This window comes from Henckelia pumila, chromosome 1 (genome assembly GCF_033568475.1).
Source record: "Henckelia pumila isolate YLH828 chromosome 1, ASM3356847v2, whole genome shotgun sequence".
Taxonomy (NCBI): domain Eukaryota; kingdom Viridiplantae; phylum Streptophyta; class Magnoliopsida; order Lamiales; family Gesneriaceae; genus Henckelia; species Henckelia pumila.
Genome location: NC_133120.1, coordinates 169,460,900 through 169,468,087, shown reverse-complemented (window position 1 = coordinate 169,468,087; position 7,188 = coordinate 169,460,900). Strand labels below are relative to the sequence as shown.

Below are 7,188 nucleotides of genomic sequence, written 5' to 3'. Positions count from 1 at the left end.
TTTTATTTTATTCTTTTATTTTAGTTTATTAATTTATTATCCATATCTCGTTATAATTAACTAAAGAATCATACTTGAGGTAATTTTGTCATAAATAAATCTTTGTGGGACGATACTCGTACTCATGTATACTATATTATTACTTGACTCGTGCACTTGCGATATACTCGAGCTTAATTGATATATATATATTTAGGTTGATTTTCAGTGGTAGTATTTGCTCGATCACCAGGTGCAAGTCCTATGATATGAAATTTCACAGTAGTCGGACCTAAAATACCCCGAGCACAACCAACAAAGCGTACATACACAATGTCAAATTGCAAGCAGCGAGTTAAAGATACCAAAATCCCCTTTCAAAAAACAAAAACAAAGTAAAATTAAGCAAAAAAATTGCAATCTTCAACAAAATAAAGCCACGCACAGAAGGATTAAAAGGATTTGTACCCTAAAAAAATATCAACAGAGAGAAAGAGACGATTCACCATCACCTTCCTGAGTGAGAGTGAATACGCCCACAACTGACGTAAAATTGAACGGAGAGACTCAACTGAATTGAAATTGAACAGCGAGATGGTCGATTGAACTAACGTTATTTAATGGGGAAGCAAATGTGCCGCTTCGATCGCGAAACAGGGGTATACTTTCGAGATTCTTTATTGAGATTAGGACATAATCAAAAGATTCAAGGCTTGGGTCTACTGGAACAGAGGTGGTCGGACACTCTCTAATGTATTGCAGGCAGTGTTGTCGGAACCGAACCGGACCGGCCGGTTCAACCGAGAACCGGCGGTTAGACCGGTCCGGATGCATGCTAAAAACCGGAAATGCGGTTAAACCGGAAAAAACCGGGTTGAACCGGTAAAACCGATAAAACCGATAAACCGGCAGGTTATTTCAAATTTTAAAAAAAAAATAAAAAAAAAACTGAAAAAATAAAAATTAGAAGGTGCTGGGTTCGTTCTATTTTTTCCATATTGAGCAAGAAGCTTTCCAATTTCTCTCATTCTCGATCCCCAATTACAAGACCGCCACTTTCGCCGCCCTATGCACTGCCGTCCGCTGATCAAAAGAATAGATTGACACCATATTTGGACATCTTTCGACACCCACTTTCTATCGCTATATCTATTGGAGATATCTCAACCCCCTAATTTTACAATAGTAAGTTCATAACCTCTTTTTTCAATTTTTATGTTCAAATTTGTTAGAAAATGATCGATTTATGATTTAATAGTGCTGATGTGAATATATGGATTATGTCACCCGAATCTTGTTTTTTTCTTATATATTTATTAGCAATTTGGACTGAATTTTTGAGTGTTAATTATGATTTTGAGATATGAATTCTATTATGGCATAAGGGTCTTGTTTCTTTTCTTTCTTTTTTTATTTTGCTTATTTATTTGGCAATTTTCGAGATATGAAATGATGGAAATATGGCATACGGGTCTTGTTTTATTTATTTATTTCTTTTTTTTTTTTTGCTTATTTATTTGGAAATTACATATTTGAACTTTGGATGTTGAAGGCTTGGAGGCTGGAGCTATTCGAAATTAGGCACTAGGCATATATCATTGATGATTAATAATTAGGAACTAAAATAGGCAGTATATATGATTATTGATTACTTATGATTTATGAATAAGATTTTTGGATCTATTTAGCTTATTTTTGGAGATTATGCAATTGTATACTGGAATAAATGTATAATCGATTCAATATCATTAAATACCTTTTTTGTGTAGATGGATTCATCAACAGGCTGTCAGCAATCTAGTTCCACAGCTAACTAGATTTCATCATTGAGAAGCAAAAGTGATCCAGCATGGGCTCATTTTAAAGAGGATGTGGGCACCGATGGGAAAAAAAGTTGGACTTGTTTGCATTGCAATAATGTGTGGAGAGGTGGAGGAATCAATAGGATGAAAAAACACTTAGCTGGTAGAAAAGAAGATATTGCGCCATGCAAAAAAATTCTATATAATGTAAGATATCAAATGGAACAATATTTGAAGACGTTTGAAGAAAAAATCAAAGCTCCGATATCATTTGAAGATGATAATATCAATGGTCCTCATGTGACAGATGAAGAAGAAGAAGAAACACATCCACCACGTGATCAAACAAAAGGAAAAGGTAAATCATTTTTTGGTGCAACTTCTAAAAAGGGAAAAAGAAAAAGATATGAGAATATGACAAATTATTTTGCACCAAGAATTACTGCCGGTGCACAAAGTTATATAAAAAGTGCTCTAGTAAGTAAAAAAGCTTTACTTAATGTTTATATGGCCATTGCTAGATTTTTCTATGATACTTGCATTCCTATCAATGCTGTGAATTCTGTTTATTTTCAACAAATGGTGGATGTTATTGCTGTTGTTGGTCCTGGTTATAAAGCACCAAAATATAATCAATTGCGAACAAATTTATTAGGAAGCATGAAAAAAGAAGTACAACTTGTAGTTAATAGTTATCGGAGTGATTGGGAAGAAAAAGTTTGCACTATTGTGGCTGATGGTTGGCAAGATCGGTCAAATAGACAACTTATAACTTTCTAGTGTATTGCAAGAGGGGAACAACATTTGTGAGATCGATTGATGCTTCTGATATTGTGAAAGATGCCACCACAATTTGCAATCTATTTGTTGAGTTAGTTGAATGGGTTGGATCAAATAATGTTGTTCATTTGGTAATCGATAATGGAGCCAACTATAAAGCTGCTGGTGTTTTGCTTCATGATAAGTATCCTTCTATCAAATGGTAACCTTGTGCTGCACATTGTTTGAATTTGATTCTCGGTGATATTGGTAAAATGGAGTTGGTTAGCAATCTTGCAAAAAAGGCTTCTTCAGTAACAAAATTTGTTTACAATCATGGATTTTTGTTGGCATGGTTGAGAAAGAGAGAAGGATGGACAGAGATTGTGCGTCCAGGTCCAACTCGTTTTGCTACCACATTCATTGCATTGAAGAGTATCCTTGAACATCAACATGATTTGCAAGCCTTTTTCACTAGTAAGACATTTAAGGATTCTCGATACTTTAAAGACAAAAAAACAAGTGTTGTTGTGTCAGTTGTTCTTGATTCAAGATTTTGGGGTGATTTTATGGTTATAGTTGGAGTTATTGCTTCACTAATACGGATGTTGCGTATAATGGATACTGATCGGAGGCCTTCAATTGGTTGTCTATGACGGAATGTATAGGGCAAAAAAAGAAATAAAGAATGTCTTTAAGGGTAAAAAGAAATTGTACAAGCCTTTCACAAGTATTATTAAGACAAGATGGGACAAGCAACTTCGACGTGATATTCATGCAGCAGCATATCTCTTGAACCCTGCTTTTGCATATGAAAAGGTTAATATGTGCACCAAAAAAGAGATAATGGATGGCTTTGTGGAGATGGTCACTACCTTAATTAGGGATAGAACTATTCAAAGAAAGTGCATCGATGAAGTATCCATTTATCAAGATAGAGTAGGAAGCTTTGCTCGTCAACTTGCTTTAGATTCATCAAAGAGTATGTAACCGGGTATGTATTATTTATTTTAAATGTTATTCATGTGATATTTCTTAGATTTTTCACTCATTGTTTTAAACTTTATTGTAGATGAATGGTGGAGAGTGTTTGGATGTAGTGCTCCAAATATAGAAAATTTGGCTATTAAGATTTTAAGCCAAATTTCTTCTTCTTCGGGATGTGAAAGAAATTAGAGCGTGTTTGAGAGAATACATACAAAGAAAAGAAATAGATTGGAGCATCAAAGATTAAATGATCTTGTGTTTGTCCATTACAATTTGCGTCTAAAAGAAAGGTGATAGTTTTTGTTTTCATCAAACTTATTTTTTTTAGTTTGAATTCTTAAAATTCAGCATTATTGTTTTGTTTTATTTGTTTAAATTAATGTTATAGGCTTGAGAACCAAAAAAATTGTCAAGATCCCATTGATTATGAGAGTATTGATAAAACTGATTTTTGGGTTATGGAAGAAGAAAACTCTTCACCTATTCTTGACATAAATGAGTTAGATGACATGTTTTATGGTGAGGAAGCTCTTCCAAAAAATGCTCACGAAGAAGGTGAATTTTTTTGCCTTTAAATAATTGTTGCTTGATTAATATCTTAATGTTTTTATTGCGATTACTTTATTTTTCTAAAAAATTATTTTTTTATTTTTTTTCATAGATTTAGATAAAGTTATTGGTGAAATGCAAGAAGCTCCTTCTTTGGAATTGGATGAACTTTTTAATGTTGGTGATGAAGATGATTGTGAAAGAACACTTCAAGAATTGGATACAGCATGGGCGGCAAGGGAAATAACTTGAAAGTTGAAAGACATTAGTGACATATATATCATTTAAACTCTATGTTTGAGAGTTTTTATAACGTGCATGCTTAAACTTATTTTCTTGGAAATTTAAACTTGGTTAGCTTTTGATTATATGTTGTGTAATTTGAAGTTTGAACTTTAGAATTTGGCATTTGATTTTTATATGGATATTTGTTGAATTTTACTTAAAAAATTTAGTTAAACTTATAAAGTAATGAATAATAAATATATTATTATTTTCTTTATTATATAAAATAAATATAATATTAATTTTTATTAATCCGGTTTAACTGGTTGAACCGTTTTTTAATGATCGACCAGTTTGATTATCGGTCTGGTTATAAAAACATTGCTTGCAGGAACCGGCGGCGAAAACCGAAGGAAGGAAATGGCTGGAATCAAGATGCGACGGGATTGGGGCTTAGGGTTGGGTTTTCTTTTTATTTACTCGATATTGATATTGATATATTTATATGTGTGTGTTAGTGTAATATTCGATGTATATTTGTGTATTTGAGTGAGAAAAAGATGGGGGGAACTCTGAAAACAGAGGAGGAAAAAATAATAAAAAGATAAAAAAGTTAATTGTTTAATGACATTGTGGTAAAATTGTAATTATAAATAAGTTAATATGATTCATATTTAATTAAATCAAGGGATTTAATTATTAATAAATGTGACATTTATTAAAATTTTCATTATAAGTAGTTTAATAATTTTTTTACTTTTTTAATCAAGAGTTTTTTATAAGTGTCATTATTAAATTCTTTTAACAACACTTTTTAAAAAATGTCCACATTAAATTGTCATTATAGGCCTTTTTTTCTAGTAGTGTAAATGAGTGCATTTAACACCCATTTTGGGTACCCTAACAAAATCATAATATAAGCATCCACGCTTACCACTATTTAAGACATTTCACTTCATTTTATGAAAAATAAAGAAATGACTATGTTCTATGACATTCCACTCAAGTAGCAAAATTTTCTATCTGCACAGCAAGCGGGACACTTCAATATATCGTTCATATTTCTCCATCCAGATCTCCAATGGTTTTGGTGTTGGGTTTTGCAAAATAAACGTGGTTGGTTCAAAATGGAATTTTTCACCCATATTCTACTCAAAATTTGTTTTTTTTATACAAATTCATCTCAGCCAAATTTTGCATATTATTGAATAGTTTCATACCTTCTCTCTTTAAATTCTCATCACCATTCCAAATGAATATGATTTTCGTGGCGTACAACAAACCAAAGTGACCTAAATGCACTGCTTTCGATAGTTGTGTGCAAGTCGATTCAAAATTCGATCCATTAAAGTAATCATGCTGAATCAACAAATTTAAAGTTACTAATTAATGATCATTAGAACCATATTATCCAAGTTGGTAAGAAACTTACAAGTGCTTTTTGATAGAGCAATTCTGGATTTTTTGCTTTCAAACACTTGGTGAGGAAGAAATTTTGTTCTTCTATCAATGGATACCAAACATTTAAGAGTGACTCGTCTAGGGACACATTATTATATACCTGCAAATCTTCTCCAATCATTTGAATCTTCTAAAACTATATATATACATATCAAATAAACAAACAATCTAGTATCGTTTATATATTTTTCACATAAATTAACAAAAAAATTTCTATTATTTTATTTTGGCACATAATTTATCTTAAGTACACACTACTACACATAGTTTCAAGTTTGAGATAGATCTTAGGTCGAACTGATTGTAACAAACTTCTCAGTTCTCAACATCTCAGAAAAAAATATATATTATAGTAAATTGTGGTAAATGTTGTGTGCAAATATATTTTTGAAAAGAATAATTATTCGTTGATATCTTTCCATGTTAAAGATTTATTTTAGTCTTTTACTTTTCTAGGATTGATAGTTAAGATTGTTTTTCCTATTTATGTGTTTGTAATATTTTAAACTAGTTAGAAATTGTTTTGAATTGAATTGAGATAATATAATATTTCTAGATTTAAAATAAGGTTGATAGATTTAATTATAGTAGAAGATATTATCTCTTATCTAATTATGTATTCACGCTTACAAAGAAGCAGGCGTAGATAAAGGTGCGATACAGAGAGAATATAACAGATACAAAAAATAAAAAGAAGAGAAATTTCACGTAGAAAATTCAGAGATGCATTAACGAGAATTCAAGAGCTCTGAATTGAAGAAGAAGATTGAAGATTTCACAGTCGTGGTTGTTATGTCTATACTCACATTTTGGTTGGAGGATGTGTTGCTTGCTTAAGACTCCGTGGTCCTCGTCTTCTTTGTGGCCACAAAGTGAGCATTGGATTGTGGAGTAAACATTGGATGATCTTTGACAATTCTCCACACATGCTCGAGATTGAATGCAACGCCATTGTTTTCGTCGTGACATTTTTTGTACGCAAACCTCAATATATCTTCGTCACTGTGATCACTGCGATATGAACTGTAAATACTATTGTAATTTGCATTGAATCGATTTACCTTATTTTGGATTGTGTTATGCCAATGTGATCGTATAACATTTTCCCTTATGTTGTTTGAACCTGAAGGACGATTCTCATTGTAGTAGGTGACAACAACTCCCCAAAAAGCATCCGCCTTCTGATCATTTTCGATTATTGGATCATCGCTGATTGTGACAAAACTTTTTGCCAACATCTTGTATTCAACCTTTGTCCAAGTTGAACGCTTTCTTGTACCCTCAGCATTTGAAACTATTTTTTCTAAATTGACCACCTTGATTGGGGATTCATGATAGAAAAGTTGAGTCTCCGGGACAAAATTCGGATTTGCATGTTCATTCGGCATTGGAGATGGAAAATTCATACCAGTTGTGTGTGGGGTAC

At 32.1% G+C, this 7,188-nt stretch overlaps 1 long non-coding RNA gene across 2 annotated transcripts; it reads left to right on the top strand.

The window, feature by feature from the left end:
• Positions 1–993: 993 nt before the first annotated feature.
• On the top strand, positions 994–4,517 carry LOC140893534 (uncharacterized). Of its 2 annotated transcripts, XR_012153194.1 has the most exons (6): positions 994–1,164; positions 1,749–2,139; positions 2,906–3,534; positions 3,613–3,817; positions 3,916–4,082; positions 4,189–4,517. It is a non-coding gene; the product is annotated as an uncharacterized lncRNA (long non-coding RNA). The 2 variants fall into 2 exon arrangements; XR_012153191.1 differs by having other exon boundaries at positions 1,749–3,534.
• The last annotated feature ends 2,671 nt before the right edge of the window (positions 4,518–7,188 follow it).